The 16,386-nt window shown below is 41.2% G+C and overlaps 1 protein-coding gene across 3 annotated transcripts in view; it reads left to right on the top strand.

Annotated features, from left to right (window-relative positions):
• Positions 1-16,386, top strand: part of ZNF536 (zinc finger protein 536) — a 351,982-nt gene that overhangs the window by 38,526 nt on the left and 297,070 nt on the right. The window lies entirely within an intron of this gene.

The raw sequence follows: 16,386 nt of genomic DNA, 5'->3' as shown, positions 1-16,386 counted from the left end.
TTATAGTCAGTGTAGGTTTAACTAGGTTAAAAGGTTTTCCTGAATATTCATCCAGACATTTCTTTTGAAATAAGCTTCTGGTTTAAGTTTTGCACAAATTAAAAAGTACATAAAACTGGAGGAGGAGAAGAGAAACGAGTTGAAAAGAAATGAAAAACTAAGTATACTTAAGTTTTATGGCTTACAAACCCCCAAATTTCAGAGCTTTGCGAAATTAAAAGGTTAGCTATGAATAACCACAATCAAATCTTTTCTTTTGTCCATATTTAATTCAAATGAGATTGCTCCATATTGACTTCTAATGCTAAAAGGCCACCCATCATGGAATCCCTGCAGCCAATGAAGCAAGCAAGTGAATGCTTTCTTAAATGATGCTAATCAGTCCAGAGAGGCTTGCCCTCTATCCCCATCAGTATTCTGTAATTCAGATGTGCTGATAACCTGAAATTGAATGTGTCAGTATGCAGACATGTGAAGAAAAAAGGAAACTAAAAGGCAAAAGAGGCAGCTATAGAGACAATGCCTGTTTGATTTTTTTTTTCCCTTCCAAGTGAAGAATAAAAAGAATTTATTGGTAGTTGGTAGTTGTTCTCAAATGCTTACCAAGAGCTATAAGAGAATATATATAAAATTCATAAATAGGCTAGACAGTTTCCAAATTGACAAACAGATAGGTAATTAAAAAAAATAAAGATTACCTCCCCCCCCCAAAAAAAAATAAGCAAGCCCAAAATCAAACAAATTTTAAAAAGATAATACCAACAGGTTAGCGTTTTTGTGTATCTAGAAAGGTTCCAGCCTGAATGCTTTATAAAGAGGGCTCTCTTACTCTTGTGGTATCTAGCAGGAGAAGTCAGTTGCTATCTCTCTTCTACATCTTGTTTTTTTCCAAATTTTAGTTTTTCAGCTGTTCTACATCACATCTGGTTTAGATTTTGAACAGACACTTTCATGTCAGATGCAGATTTTCTTCCAGAGTGACATACATTTGCTGTTGTATTAGACAATGGTGTATCAAAAAATAGATTGAATTAATTTTTCTTTAGCTTCCTTCAATATAAAAATCATTTAACTTTCCTGCAGAAACTTTGAGTCTCATTCTGTCCTGTTGTGCATGTGGAAGTGGCAGGCGTACGTCTGAAGGCAGAATTGGATCCTCTGTTCTTAAAATGTTGTGCTGCTTCTCATGGTGCATGTTGGAGATGTTGCTTGAATTTGCATTTGACCTACTGGGCTTCTGCTCAAGTTCTCCCTTATTTTATCTATTCAGAAAGAAGCATTGCAATATATATTCTGTAATTTATAATGTCTATGCTATATAAGCTTTTTAAGATGTTAGCAATGGGAGATCTTTTCTCTGCTGACAGCTTCTGTCACAAATTTGTCAGAGAGGAATGATACTAGTGGCAGTGCTCAGATGCAAATTGGGATGTTCGGAGAAAATTTGTTTGTTAACCAAGTTGTACTGATACAGTTTCCTTATACATGTTGTAGCCTGTGATACTATTGAAAGCCGTTTAGCTTTTTTCATCGGTGGGTCACAAAGGTGGCAAGTGTCAGCATCTCCATTAATGATGGAAAAATGGAGATATTTGGAACTGGGACAGCTTGTCCAAGTTTAGTGAGTAGGTCAGCTGGCAGAGCTGGGAAGTGAGCACGGTCTCTTGAATGCAGCACTGTCTACCAGTTCCTGCCATCAGCCCCTGGTGCTCTTCCCAAGAGCCTGTCTGCCCTCGGAGGGCTGCCACCATCAGACAGGTGTGTGCAGCAGCCTGTGGAGCAGCTGCATCCATGCCTTGCAGGGCTGCTTGGTGGCCATGGGCTCACCTGGCTTGGAGGTAAACTAGTGTGTGTGTATGTATGGTGGCTGTGGCTTAAACTTACAATTTAGGAAACTGACTGAAAAAGTAACGGTTTCCATCCTGGATGCTGTATTTGTCATTTTGCCTGCTGTTACAGGGCACCTGCAAAAGCTTGCTCTAGGCACAATTATTTGAGTTTATTGTGGAACAATAATCTGCTCTTTTGGAAAAGATCGCTCTTTTCCAATTTCCGTCCAAGATTAGTATATGTTTCAGGCCTGGCTGGAAGTATCTTAGAGGGTTTGGTAACTAGTTTTAGCCTCCAGAGGACTCTGGTGTGCACTTTCACATTCCTTAGTGCCCCCTCCTCACTGTCCCACCGAGCAGGAGTGGACAGAGGCTTTCATGGCTGACCAGCTCTGCCCACGAGTTGGGCGGGCAGTTCCCAGCAAACAGAGCTGTGAACACAGCACCAGGTTCCTCACGGTCGGCGGACAGGTTCCCATTGACTTGCATGTGGATGGCCTAATGCTCCCACCATTAGCCTGATTTTCAGTGTGCTGAGAACTGCAGCTTCTGTTAATCAGTGGGATCTAACTGTAATTAGCATTTATGAAGGGACCACTCAGATGCCCTGCTGCCACGGCTTTCCAAGTCTATTGATGGAATGGAAAGAGACCAAGAACCGAACTCTGTTCTCCGGTCCCCTGTCTGCCACCAGGAGATTAGAGGTTAGCCTGAACAGGATGAAAATGACATCCTGAATTTTAATTATTTATCTGTGCACTTTTTTATATCTTCTCATGGCTTGGGTATTTCATCTTATCTTAAAAAATATTTATTTGAAATTGTCAGTGATCAAAGGCTGGGAAACAAAACCGAGCTGGATATGATTTTTCTTTTTTTTTTTTTTTTTTTTTCTTTTGGAGGAAATTGGAGTGTCAGGATAATTCTTGTGTATGCAAACTTTACGAGATGAAGCCAGTCCAAATGTTACATCCTTAAGCTTCATAGTAGAAGATTAAAACTAACGTACATGTATATGATCAATTTTACCTACTGTGAGAATTTGAACATAATTGGTATATCTTGTTTTTAATTCAAATTAAGTGATTTTTACTTGATCATTTTATACACACACATACACACACACGTACTCCCTCACAAGCACACGTCTGTGCACTGAATTGATAAAGAAAGAACTCTGGTTAAATAATCCACTTTTGTCTGACAACGGAATCAGTTATAGAGGTGCAAATATGCAGAAAGCTATTTGGAAATGCATCCTCGTAGTTGTCAGGTTTTATTATGCAGGAAGGTGTCATGTTTGTTACGAAGCTGAGTGCAGATGGCAGAGTGGAAGAAATGGATCACTAATTTTAACAATGATTAATGAACACAGATAGAAAATGAATTACATTGGACTATCGGAGGCAAGAAATATTTTTGAGAAAATTTTGACTCATCTGCTGTGCTGTTCTCTGTAAATTATTTTCTGAAATTCTATATGTTGTCAACAGTTGACTGCATTTTCCATTACTGTCTATTTCTGTTCTTAAGTACTTTTGTGTTATTAGAGATACATAATTTCAAAATACCAATACATTCCTGATTACTTAGAGAAAATATATGTAACAGTATGAACGTTCCAAAGGCTCAGGCCACAAGTGTCCTGTTTTATCATGCTTTCTCATTCTTCACCATTTTGTCACTACAATAGAAATATTTAGTGTAATTTTATCCTTTTATTAATAAGAGGAGGTAGTTGGGGCAGAGGAGTCATTCGGTGTTTTTTATAAAAATAAGGAAAAACGTAGACACAAAGTTAACAATAAAATGCAGCCAAGTGGGTTAGCATGCTTTTAAGCTTACAGTGCTGATTCCACCATTTGTGATTTCACAGTCTAACCGGGAAAAACATACACACAGCTGCTTTTTAAATTGCTACCACCCACGTGCTCCCCTCCTTCACTATGAACTCTGGCGCGTATGCACTCCCCGCACTTACCCACACACTCAGTGGCCAGTCTCGCACATCCCAGGCTGCAGGGGGAAAACGGAAGTTGCCACTAAGTTATAATTTGTTGTTTATCCTTGTTTTACAACCTGCAGAGATGTGCAGCCTCCCCAGCTAACCAGAGTTCTCGCCGTTTGGTTTTGAGAGCCGTGTGGGGCTTGCACATCCTCAACGGAGGATTAGTTCTGCTTGGAAAGAGCTGTGTCCTTACCACCCCTTCCCTCGAATATTAAAATATATATTAAAATAGAAGAGAAATGCAGTGACTGAAACAGAATTAAATGCTTCATTGTCAATTATATAGAGGTCCAGAAGTTGAGGTAAAATAGGGTCGGGGCTGGCTAGCTCTTCGGCAGTGCTGTGAGGTGTTTGCAGGGAGGACAGGGGTTCTGACGGGTGAGATCTGGTGCCCGTGTTGCAATGACTGCTGTCACACTGCCTGGGAGGCATGCAGGTGGGCTGCGTTAGAAGCGAGGGGAATCCATGATATTCAGGAAAACAGTGCCTTGGTGGTTTTGGAAAGCTCTCTGGCATGTGTACGTCCTGGATCGCTTTTGATGGCATCATACTGCATCTCTCCTCTGGTCTCCAGGGCTGACAGCTGCCTGTGGTCCAGCTGTGACTGTTAGTAGGTAGATGGTCATGCTTCTCCTTTGCTTCGAGAATGTTTGTGGTGTTACATTGGTGGTTGTGCTGGTAAGCTTTGGTAGTTCATTGGATGATGGTTAATTGCTTTGCTGCTACCTGGTACTACACGTGAAGCAAAGCTTAGACCTCTTTAACAGGTTTTGTTCCAGGCAGGGAAGTACCCCTGTTTACATTTGATCTGAATTTTGCCTGTCACATCTCATTAACCACGTGTGGTAGGTGACTATACTTCACTCCATTGCTGAGACCTCCTCCTGTTTGCTGCTTTATGTTAACATGGTTGTCTGTACTTTCTGCTGTTTAAGGACCTGATCCTTTTACTTGTGTGAAGAGCTCATTCAAGAAATCTCATTGATTTCAAGGAGACTGTTTGTGTGCAAAAGAAGTGCTTGGCGGGATTTAGTCTTAGGCAAGCAGCTTTATTGCTGGAGTATCCGCTTCTCTGTATGCAAAGTAACATTCTAAAGATTGCTTGCTGTTGTTTAAAAGAAAACTAATTCTTGGGGTAGGTGTAAAATTGCTGAATAAATTTGTACACTTTCTACATAAATGATCTCTTTCCTGCAACATCAGGCTATGGTAAGAGACACATCTTCCTGAAGAGACACGCTGAGCTTGTGAGCAAACTACAATTCCATGTCCATTGCCTCCTTTACAATTGTCAGGTTCAATCCTGCTGCTGCTAAGTGTATGGCAGTTGTGATTTTTAACTTCAGAAGCTGCAGGAGAAATATGCTTTGAGAACTTCAGACTCAAGTTTCCAGGAGCTTTAGTCATAAATACAGGTATATAAGATGCTCATGAATGATTACCTCTATCTAAATTGTGCTTACCTTTGCAGAAATACTTGAAAAATGCACTCACTACTCTTCAAAATACATCGGGGAGATTCCCCTGTAGCATTTTGGATCTTGGAATACATAAACTAACCTGAAGTAATTTGAACTTTTATCATCAGTTTGCATCTGTGGCCAAGATTTGTGATTTCTTCCGTAATCTGTTTCAAGATGTGCCCTAATTTTGCTAGAAAGTGTTAGAGAAAATTTTAAATGACTTTATGAATGGCTCTAACTCTAGTATTTTGCATGTAATTATGGTCCTGATGGGAACATACTTTAGAAAAACAACTACTGGAACAATACAAGTCCTGCTCAGGTTACATAGCATATGCTAAACACTGAGAAAACATACACCGTGCTTTAGTGAACAAGGTAGGGGAATGCTCCTGGGAGCCAATTTAGAATGTGACTTAAGGCAAGCGTGGCTTTTTGTCTCTGTTTCTATTGGCAAACTGGTAAAACAGCAGTAGTGGCTGGAAATCCCTGGGAAGTCCCTGAGGTTGCTGTGCATGTACAAAAACTAGTCTGTACCTAGACCTTCATGAGGATGGGTAGGTGTTAGCTTTGGACCTTGCCTTTGTTTTGGGAAATTAGCATTTCTCTCAAATGCTTCTCTTCTGCTTTGTCCTTGCATGGCAGAGCTGGGAATGGGCTGTGGAACTTGGACAGAGGTACATGAGAAATAATGAAGCTTTGGCAAACCAATGCTGCCACTACAGTAGTGCTATTTTCAATCTCGGTAATAAACAGTTAAAATGCCACCCCCCTCTTTTTATTTTCTTTTTAATAGGATCAATATATATGCAGTGAAGTGGCTGTATGATCAATGTGCTGGTTTAGGTTTTCAAAATTTCCTGTTTGATGGTATAGTTCTACTTGACTCTGTTGCTATATTTATAAGGCATGGTTTTGTACCTATTGAGACATATTATTTAACTGAACATTGGTAACATTGCAGATGTGAGGGTATGGGTGTGAATAAAAATCCCCTGTGGTCCTTCTTGGACCTCAAGTGGCTCATCTTAATTTCTTGTGGCATCTTATTAGTTGAAGCTAATGCAAGTAACCTTATCTAAATTTTGCTTCGCTGTTCTATAAAAAGCAGGAAGCACAATGAAAAAAGTGTGTTTTTAAATCAGCTTATGTGTGTAAACCATTGCAAAATGTTTGTGGGACTAACCCCTTGGTGTTCACTGTTATCTTGGCTTAACTTAAAATACTGGGGTAGAAGAGTTGGGTCTGTGTTGACACTGGCATTTTCCACTTGAGTGCTTTTTTCATGATGTTGTTTTGTGTACATAGAGTACTGTACGTTTTAGAAGATTAAATACATTTATATCATATATACTTGCAAACAAAGGTGTATGTATATATGTTTGAAATACAAAATATTAATACTAATATGAGCTATACCATGATCTAGAGGATATCCAAGAGGCCTGTCATACTTCTATTACTTCAGGTAAATAACTGATTGACCTTTGTGGTGTGCTGATACTTCACTAATCAGAACCTGAAATCTGTATAACAACACTTCATTTACTTGATAGACAAAAGAACAATTGCACTTGAAGTAATGTGATTTCTAAATAGACACTGCCTGTCAAAAATAAATGCATTAGAAGTAAAATGTAGCTCAAGGAGACAATTAGCAAACAGAGGTGACACTGTAAACAGGTGCACCCATTATTCCCAAAGCTTGTGGCAATATATTCACATCTTTTAGACTGATGGAAGATCATGTGACAGTTTGGTGAATTATCTATCTGTATCATCTGACTGATGAAGCCTGCTGCAGTTGCAGATCATTTAAAAATGCATCTCACAAATTACATGGTAGCTGGGAAAAAATGCAGGTTTTTCTGAACAATGCTTTTCTAAAGCTATGTGCTGGAATACCTAATTTTTCTTTGAAAGGATGTAGACCATTTCATTATGCTATGTATACAGTCAGTTAAGGTTGTGCAAATTCATTACAATGTTTGTTAATCTATAAAACATTTTCTATTCCAGTTTTAGTGACATTGAATATTTTTTTATGTGCTATTTCTGAAACATTTTTTCCTATGAGCTGAAAGGGAATAACACATTTTTTATATAGACTTCTTAAATCGCTACTTATCAAGGAAGATTTGAGATGAGAACATTTGACCTACATCTTTTTGTGGGTTATTGGATTTTTTTTTTCCCTACATAGAAAATGTAAAACAAACAAGAAAGAATCTATAAACAAACTCCCTCTTTCTTTCTCTACTAGACTGTGATGAGAGCAGTATCACTTATGAAATGTCCTCTTATGAGATGTGGTGAAAACTGCCTCAGATGGTGTTTTGTAATTTGATGCACTAACAAGATAGTTAGGAATGAAAAATGCATTTTCCCAAGCTATCATTTCATAAGTATTTTATATTTTCTTCTCTTTAAAACTGTGAATTGATGATTGTTTCAGTAGAAGTAGAGTTGAGTTGTGTATCAGTGGATAGTTGTTCCTGATGGCAGTTAGATGGCAACAGGACACCCTCAGCACCTGAGCATATTATCCTGGTTTTGTTGTTTGTTTTGTGTTTGTTTTTTATTGTCAGCAACTTCAATTATGGCTATAGTTCGAGGCATTTCTATGGAATTAAATATACCATATAACTGTTTTTTGGCATTCGGCAAATATGTATTTCCAACAGAGGTGCTTCTGAGATGCCCGAGCATCAGATCTGGAGGCTTTCATTTCCCCTTACTGTTCCATGCCTCCTGCAGGTAACACCCATTTCTAAATGAGCAAGTAAAGAAAAACTTTACATCTTTTCAGTAATTAATAGACAGTGAACTTGGTCTTGCAAACACTCTAACTTTTGCTATTAATTTCACATACAAGCCAAGAGGCGAACTGAATTGAAATAGTCCTGCAGATCTTAGGGAAGACTCTGGAAAAGTCCAAGGATGTTTATTTAAGGGGTTTTCACATAACTGCTTTCTGTTATGCGGCTGAAGAACTGGCTTACTTGAATATTCGGTGTTGAGGATGGGTTGCTCTTGTATGCTTGTCCTACCCTAAGTCTTTTTATACAGATGTTAGCAAAAAGGTTGCATTTCACCTGTTTCACTGCTTCTTGTAAGTGGGTGTCAGATGCCAGTTCTCTTGAAATAATGTTTTTGTTAGGAATGGCATAATATTGTCTTGAGGGCTTTGGGGGGGCTGATTTTGGGAGGGGCAGCCCCCTCCGACTTCACTGAAAGGGCTTGTCCTGCACGTCGGGGCAGGAGTACGGGGAGGGATGAGGGGCAGGCAAGATGGGCCTCCTGCACTGCCCTTCTGCTGGCAGTGCTGCCTGAACACAGCTGCCGTATGCCTTTGTAACATCTGGACGGTGGAAGAAAATAATTGTGGCCTTCGTCAGCGTTGATATGCCAATGTTTATTGGATATGTGCGATGGGCGTACTTTTGCTTTTTGTGGTTGTGTTTATTTTGTAGCTTTTTGCTGGTTGTTCCTATGCCATCTTTGGTCTGCGTTTACAACCTGTGCATGTAGATCACTTCAGAGTTTTGTCTGCTTAAACCAGAGTAAATTTGGATTATGGTGGTTCCTCACTGGCAGCTCCCTGACAAAATGCTTTTGAATTGGAGCATACCAATTTTGACTACTTTTATTCTGGAATGGATGGGTTGGGATTGAATTTGTCATCAAATGGGGAAAGGAGGGAGGACCTGTGCTGTCTGTGGGGCTGTTGTTCAGGTCAAGTCTGAAGCCCTGGTCTGCTTTTCAGGCTGGGGCTTTGTATGGAGCCAGTTTTTTCTGGACAGTGAATACTGAAGTATGTTACTCAGGGGGTGTAGCTCCAAGTTGAGGAGCAGTGGCTGATGCTGTGGGCTGGCGGTAGATGCATTCAGGTGAGGTGTGAGACCTGCCAGTCCAGGGACTTGGGCTTTGCTGCCCTCTCAGCTGCTGTGCAGCACTGGTGGGTAGGAGGGGAGGGAAAAGGAGAATGGCAGAGGGTATTCTGCTCATTTGTTCATCTTTATTTTTGTGGTAGCCCTCATAAAATTGTTATTTTTCTGAAATGGGGGGGGGGGGGGGGGGGGCGGGAAGGAATCTCAAAAACTTTTGCAGGGCAGGGGAATGTTTCCTGTCCAGCTCTCTTTCAGGCTTACCCACAGAATTTTTTCCTTTCCCTTATCTTTTTCTTTAATGAGTCAAGACCCTAAAATGTATTATTTCATATTCAAAGTGACATTTTAACATATATTTGCCTGACAATATGACATACGTATTGGTTTTAATGAGGGCCTCATTATAAAAAAAAAAAGCATCTACTGAATAAAATACAAAATATTTTCACCTAAATGTTGCGTAAATTATTCAGAAACAAGGTTCCTTTGACAGGGATGTGTGAGGAGCTTGGGCTGCCATTGTCTGTAGCACGCCTGATCTCCGGGTAGCTGCAGGACTCCCACCTACCCCCTTTGCTGACACAGCGGCTTCCCACAGACTAAAGCCCCGGCCAGAGCAGGAGCCCGTGTCCCTGAGAGCCTCACCAGGTCTGGGTGGCGCTGGGCAGAGCAGGGTGCGGAGGAAGGGCAGTCACAGAGCGGGGTATCGCGGCATGGACTGCTTTGCTCCCAGCCAGCTGCCCCGCGGAGCTGCCTCAGCAGGCCGAGCCTGCCCTGTCTCCGTGTGCCAGGAACTCTGGTGGGGAGGAGAGGTGGTGATAGTGAGGCCATTGATACATAATTCTTCCTTTCTTGGGGGATCCCTGTGAGGCCACAGCAGGTGGCTCTCAGAATGGTCAAATCTGAAGCACAGAACAAGCCGAACCACACACCTGATGCATGCTTGCTTCACAATCCAGGCAAAAGCAAATGTATTCTCTAACAGCTATTTATTAAATATTCACCAACTAGAAAATATTTCAGACATCAATATCCTCGCTTACGCAAGCCTTGACATCCTATCCTGTTCACTCTGATACTAGCCACGCAGCAGCTGCTGACTTTGAGTGCGGGTTAGGATCCTGCCTTAGTTCAAGCTCGTGCTCTCTTTTTTTTTTTTTTCTTTTTTCATTCTTCTTACTTTTTGCCATAGAGCATTAGCACACGTAATGCGGAGTTAAATTTGGGTTTTCTTGGCAAGGGTTAATAATCAATGTAGATCTTAACAAAGGAGATGCTGCCTTATTATACTGTGAAACTTTTTTTTCTTAACTGTCAGTGAAGCAGTACTAATTATTACTCCAGTGTAAATGAGGTCATTTCCTATTAAGAGAACAAAATGCTTAGCCTTGCCTTGCCAATTCATACCATCTATTTTTCACACATACCCAGCTTCTTAGATATTTTTTTTTCAAATTTTGATAAAATCCATTCATTTGTATTAGAAAAGTGTAAACCATTGCAATAATAGTTGCCCATTATTATCCAGATGAGCTTTTGTAATGTGTGGGTTGTTTGAATACCATGTGTTAGCTATGGAACAATTAGCCAGCTGAATGGTTCTTTAAAACAATCAGATACTTTTATCTCCCTGAAAAAATACATTCCTTGGAAGTGTACTGTTTAACTGTAAATTCTGAGGAACATTAAACTCTCGTTGCAAGTAGTACTTTAGGATATATGTTGATCAAGGACAAAAAGACATCGAAATATCTTGTCTTCGTGTTTTCATTTTTTTTATGCAAGCAAAAAGATTTAAGGAATATTGTAGCAAACAAAGGGTAATTGTTTTAGCCCAGATGTTGCTTTTGCACAACAAGCAGGTTACAATGTTCCCACAGAGCTGATGAGCCCAATCAGTGAAATGATTAAAAATTGATTTTGTCCCTGTAATTACAGTATGTAAACTACTTAGCTTGGATTGCAAAGGAAGTGATTTTCTAATTACGTATATACTCTGGTGTCTAATGATTGGTTTTTTGAAGTAATGAAGAGAGAGCCCTAACGACTCCTTGGTGCTCTGTTGTTTAAGAAAGACCATCTTTAGAGTAAGCAGCAACAGACAAAGAGTTTAAATTGAATTTTCAACACTGTTAATGTGCACATGGATTTGTTTATTAAAGAGACAGTAGCATAATTTGATTGGTTGAGAAAATCATGGCTTTTTTATTATGTAATATATTAAGATGCATGTGTCATGGTATAGGCACGGAGGTGATGGAAACCTTTTCTTGTACTACTTTAAATTCATAATGTTTTCTTACAACTCACTCAATCAGTTTGCCACAAATGTCTGTTCATCCCATGCATCCAGAACACTGTGGGAAGAGAGCTCAGGTATCCAATTTCCCTCCGAACAAAGTTATTTTTTATATAGGTGGGAAGTAAGTTGGCCCTTTATAAACACCTGCATTGGAACTCAGTGGGCAGCTGTCCGACTTTGCTTTTTACATTTGTAAACAAATCTTTCTGAGGGAGAAGACCAGGTAGAGAAAAGCCAGCACTCAGGGTGTCTGTGGGGAGCACAGCCCCAGCACAGCTCTCCAGGGGCACAGCGCAGGGATGCGGGGTGTGGGTGCCGCTCCGCAGGGGTGGCCAGCTGGTGTGAGCTGGGCCGGGGGCTGTCATCTAGCGCAGCTGTGTGCCAGGCCCTGGGGCACCCCGGGTGGCAGAGGCTGTCCTTGGGGTCTGGGATGTGCAAAAGCTACTGGAGAGCACTCCTTTGCCTGGCAGCACTGGGGCAGGAAGGCAGCAGCTGCAGTCCCCTGGGGCTGCTGCTCTGGGATGCTCCTGCACTGTTGTCCTCCTCTACCCCGGGAACCTTGCTTTAAGCCCAGTGTGCGATTACCGGTGGATGGCACAACCCCAGCCATGTGGATCTCCAGGGAAAGTGTGCCTGCATGTTCCCGGGGCACAATGTAACCCCTGGGGCTGAATCCTACCCCTTTGGCAAGCACAAGTCACAGTTAAGCCCTGCTTGCCACTACAGTACAGATGTCGTTAGCGGTTGTGCTGAACTGCTGGTCTGCAGCAGGGCCTGATCCAGCCACCACCAAGTCAGATAATGTCTCCTGACGTCCAGGGCTTCGAGTCAGCCTGAGCACAAAAGACAGGAGCAGCACCGTGCTCATGTGAGTGATTACTTTGCAACCAATAGCTCATCCTAACAGGGGCATGTTAATGGTGGTGTTGGCGCCAAAGAATGCAGCAAGGTAGAAGTTGCGCAAAATAAATATAAACTGGGATGTTTGAAGCACAAACATGTGTAGAAAAGCCTAAGGAGCTGAAGAGAGTTGTGCCTCTTTGATAAAATATTTTTGTAAACCCCTTGGCTCTCCATAAGTTAAAAATGATGTGTATTCCTGTCCTGTTCTGTTTGCTCTCTTTTGCTTACTTATATCAGGAGGGAAAACAAGAGCTGTAGTTTGTCAGGTGATCTCAGTGATGTAAAGGAGCTTCCCTGAAAGGATGTTAGATCAAACACTGCAGATTTTCCAGGAGATGTGGGCAAATCCTGTCATGTGAAAATTTGAGGTTTTAAATACCTTGTATTTATAGGCAGATGGTTTGATGTGTTGGAGATCTCTGAGTGCCTGGGCAGGGCACACAGGGAGGAAGGTCTGATGCCAGGGCTGTGAGGGGGGACCGGTGCGTGGCTGGGGCGGCAGTGGTGGCATGGCTGGAAACCGTGCCCCAGCCTGAGGAAAGTGGTGTCAGCTCTTACGTTTTTGCAAACAGTGGAAAAATACTGAGATTTATTCCAGTATCCTGCTTTAGGGATTGTTTATCTCTCTTCGTTTATGCATGTAACTCCCAGTGACACTAAGTGGACCCTTAAGGCCCCGTCGGTCCTATCCTGCATTTACGATGTGTGCCGTGTTCACATGGAGGCCTGTGAAGGGTGTCCCGCACGGCTGCTGGGCTGGCCTCCTCCTGTCATGGAGCCTCTTTCCCTGCCCACGTATCTCTGTCCCTGCCTCTCTGATGTGCCTAGGGTGAGAGCAGCTATGCCATGGCATTTCAAGAGGCCCTCATAAAGCAGCTGATAGGGAATAATTATTTAAATATGACACCTCATGCCATCAGAAAGGGTACACTGTTTACAGAGGGCCCAAGCTTTGTCTGCTTGAGATCAGTGGGGGTTTCATCATTGAGTTTAACTGGAATGGGATGTGGTGCTAAAAGGCTTGTGATGAAGCCTTTGCAGCCTTTGTATTACGGGAAAAGTCCCATTATTCAGAACGAGTCCGTACTCAAGCATCTTTTATTTTACCATCCTCTTTCTGAAGGCCTTTGGGGTTTTTTCTTCTTTGGGTGTAGAGGCATGCTGGGGGAACAGGCTCATTTGTGGAGCTGACTGCAACTGCATGGGAGTGCTACTCCAGGAGGCTTTACCATGATAAATTGGTCTGTAGGGGTTCATGGCGTGGTTTTTTAACACCAGTGAGTATATCAGACGCTGGTAAACTGGCCCAGTTTGACCTAAGCAGAACTATCTTAATTTGTTTCTATGCAGCTTGCTGCCTGTACCTTTAAAATATCTGCTTTACATAGTGTCAAATGTGTTAGAATAATATTAGCACAGGTAAGTAAAATACCTTTTTATAAGGCTTTAAATCATTTCTGCTACAGTTTAATGTGTAAAGCTACAGATTTTCCCAATTTGTTCGTAAGGTTATGTATCACAGACCTTAAATCATTTAAGGTTTTAAACCTGAGGGGTTCACTCGCAGTCATGAACTGGAAAGCAGATTGCAAGAGACATTGACATGCTGATCAATGACACGAAGCCTCCAAACAAATCAGTACAGGACTTTAAGAGATGAAGCCTTACTGTGTTCTGTCTGTCATCAGAATTTATAAAGCATCTTAGTGAAAGCCCCTTGAGAATCATTCCTAGAATTTTGCAAGTCATGAGCGCGTATGTAAAATCTGAATATTTTTTTTTAAACACAAGTAGCCTTGTAATAGCATAGCAAAAATGTAGCCTACGATGTTGGCATAGGAGTACTAAGAACCTGTTTAGCGGGATAACATCTTTTTGAAATGTAACAGTTTATTATCTTTGTTTCCATTTCTTGGCTTTCTTACCTTGAATGAGCTGCAAGTAAACGCTAAAAAGGTGTATCTTGAGCTTTTAAGACATCAACAACAGCAGAAATTCCAGACAAACAAGCTGTCACTGTTTTTAGACACTGTGCAACTGAAAACGTTGGATAGGACCTATGTTTCTATGTAGCAGTCCAGGAATTTGCTTCTCCTATGTGTCCAAATATTGTAATCAAAATTCACTTATTTGAATTCTAAAATAGTACAGGCCTCTCTATAAATGGAATCTGAATCCTGCCTAGATATGATTTCATATTTGGGAAGACCAGATCTGATGACAAGGGTTTTTTTTAAAACCATTTATAAAAGGTTTTTGCTCTCTCCAGCCAACACTGTAGGTGCTTGGCTTGACTGTCTGTTGGTTTGCTTCTCGTGTAGCTGGTATGCCCGTGGGAAATGGGGTACCAGATCGGAGTAATGGCTTGTACGTGCTCACCACCCATTAAGCTCAATACTGTAAAATATGTAATGAGAAGATGGGCTTTGCCTTTCGGGGCTTATAATTCAAGTATAAAAGCAGAGACAGTTGGCATGTAGGAGAAAGCTAGGCTTGAGGACAGAGCAAAAAAGAATGTGTTCCTACGTGTGAGAAACAGTGGTGACGGCAAACCAGATGTCTGCTGCTGAACTGTTGGCAGTTAGCGGTGGAAATGCAAGTTACAAAGGAGGGGTTTAAAGCTTTTACTGGGGTAATACTCCTATGTCAGAAGTTGTATGGCAGAATTATCACTTGGAAAACATTTCAAAGTGTGTGATAAAGACTGGTTTGGTTGCAAGTGAGGGGGGAAGGAGGGGGAATGGTAGACTGTCAAAATGAAAGTAAGTAGCCTGTGCTTGGTGTGGTAGGGAAACCAAAGGAGTGAGAAGAAGTGGTGGCATGGACAAAGTGGGGCATTCTGCAGCGGCATTTTGCATTGGATGTTATTGGGACAAGGTGGAGTCTGGAGAGATCTTGGAGGATACCTGAAAAGTGTTTTATCGCTGTTGCACTAGTGGAGGGCTGCGCTGCTTAGTAGTGAAGTCCTAATTTGCAGAAGTCTTTCATATTGTTTTCATCATCAACAGAAGTCCTCAAAGTTGTTTGTCCTTCAAATCAACAAGTGGCATTGTCCAGCAGCGTGGTCCTGTCTGTGCTGATCATTTTAAACCAAATGCCGTAAAGTGACCAAGCTCTTAATTATTTCCCACAGAAATGAAGGATGCAATTCTGTACACGCTGACTACCACAGCCCACTACTGGGGCTCTGTGGAGAAGTCAGTGCTTCTCTGGGAAATCAGCGTTGGCAAGGTGAAGCCATAAGGCTGTGGTGCTTGAACGGGGGTTTCAGAGCCAGAGCCTGCTGTATGAAATAGTTTGGTTGATGTGGATGTAAAAGGGTATTATTTGGAAGTGACCTTCAATTTCATTTGTTAGACATGCACAGGAATAAACATAGTTAGAATTCTCAGTCATAAATTCTTCAGATTATAGCTTCAGTTGAGTGAACTTTACTTTGCTCTAAGAATGCCCTTTGTTTTTGTTTCTATTTTGCTTACTAATGTAATGGTCCTAAATTCACTACAGACAAATATCTTGGAAGTATTCTGGCTTGTTTTTTACTGCTGGCTCTTATCTCTTTTAAGTAGGGTTTATTAGATGAGATCATCTACAAAGGACTTATTTCTGTTATAAAATGGAATTAAAAAAAGTAAAAATACAATTAGTAGCTGTTCTCTTTTTACTCAGTTTGAAAGATTAGAATATCAATGTCAAAGAGAATAACTGGGTTTCTGGAGTATGCTATGCAACTTTTGTTTTATCCTGTTTTGTCCTCTTTTGCTGCACTGTCTAGGGGAAAGGATCAGAGGCATTTCATTCTGTTCCTCAGCATTATCTTGAGGAGAGGTTTTTCCTCTCAAAACAATCCAGAATTGAAAGAACTTTTCAGTTCTCAAAATGAAATGACCACCAAACTTGTATGTTATGAAGGCTTAAAAAATAAAAGGTGTTAATCCCATTAATATTCTAATTCTCAACAATCTCTGCTGCTCTGTGGATTGTCTGCTTG

The sequence above is a fragment of the Falco naumanni genome, chromosome 15 (assembly GCF_017639655.2).
Source record: "Falco naumanni isolate bFalNau1 chromosome 15, bFalNau1.pat, whole genome shotgun sequence".
Classification (NCBI taxonomy): Eukaryota; Metazoa; Chordata; class Aves; order Falconiformes; family Falconidae; genus Falco; species Falco naumanni.
The sequence above is the reverse complement of the archived record's forward strand: the minus strand, read 5'-3'. Positions and strand labels throughout refer to the sequence as shown.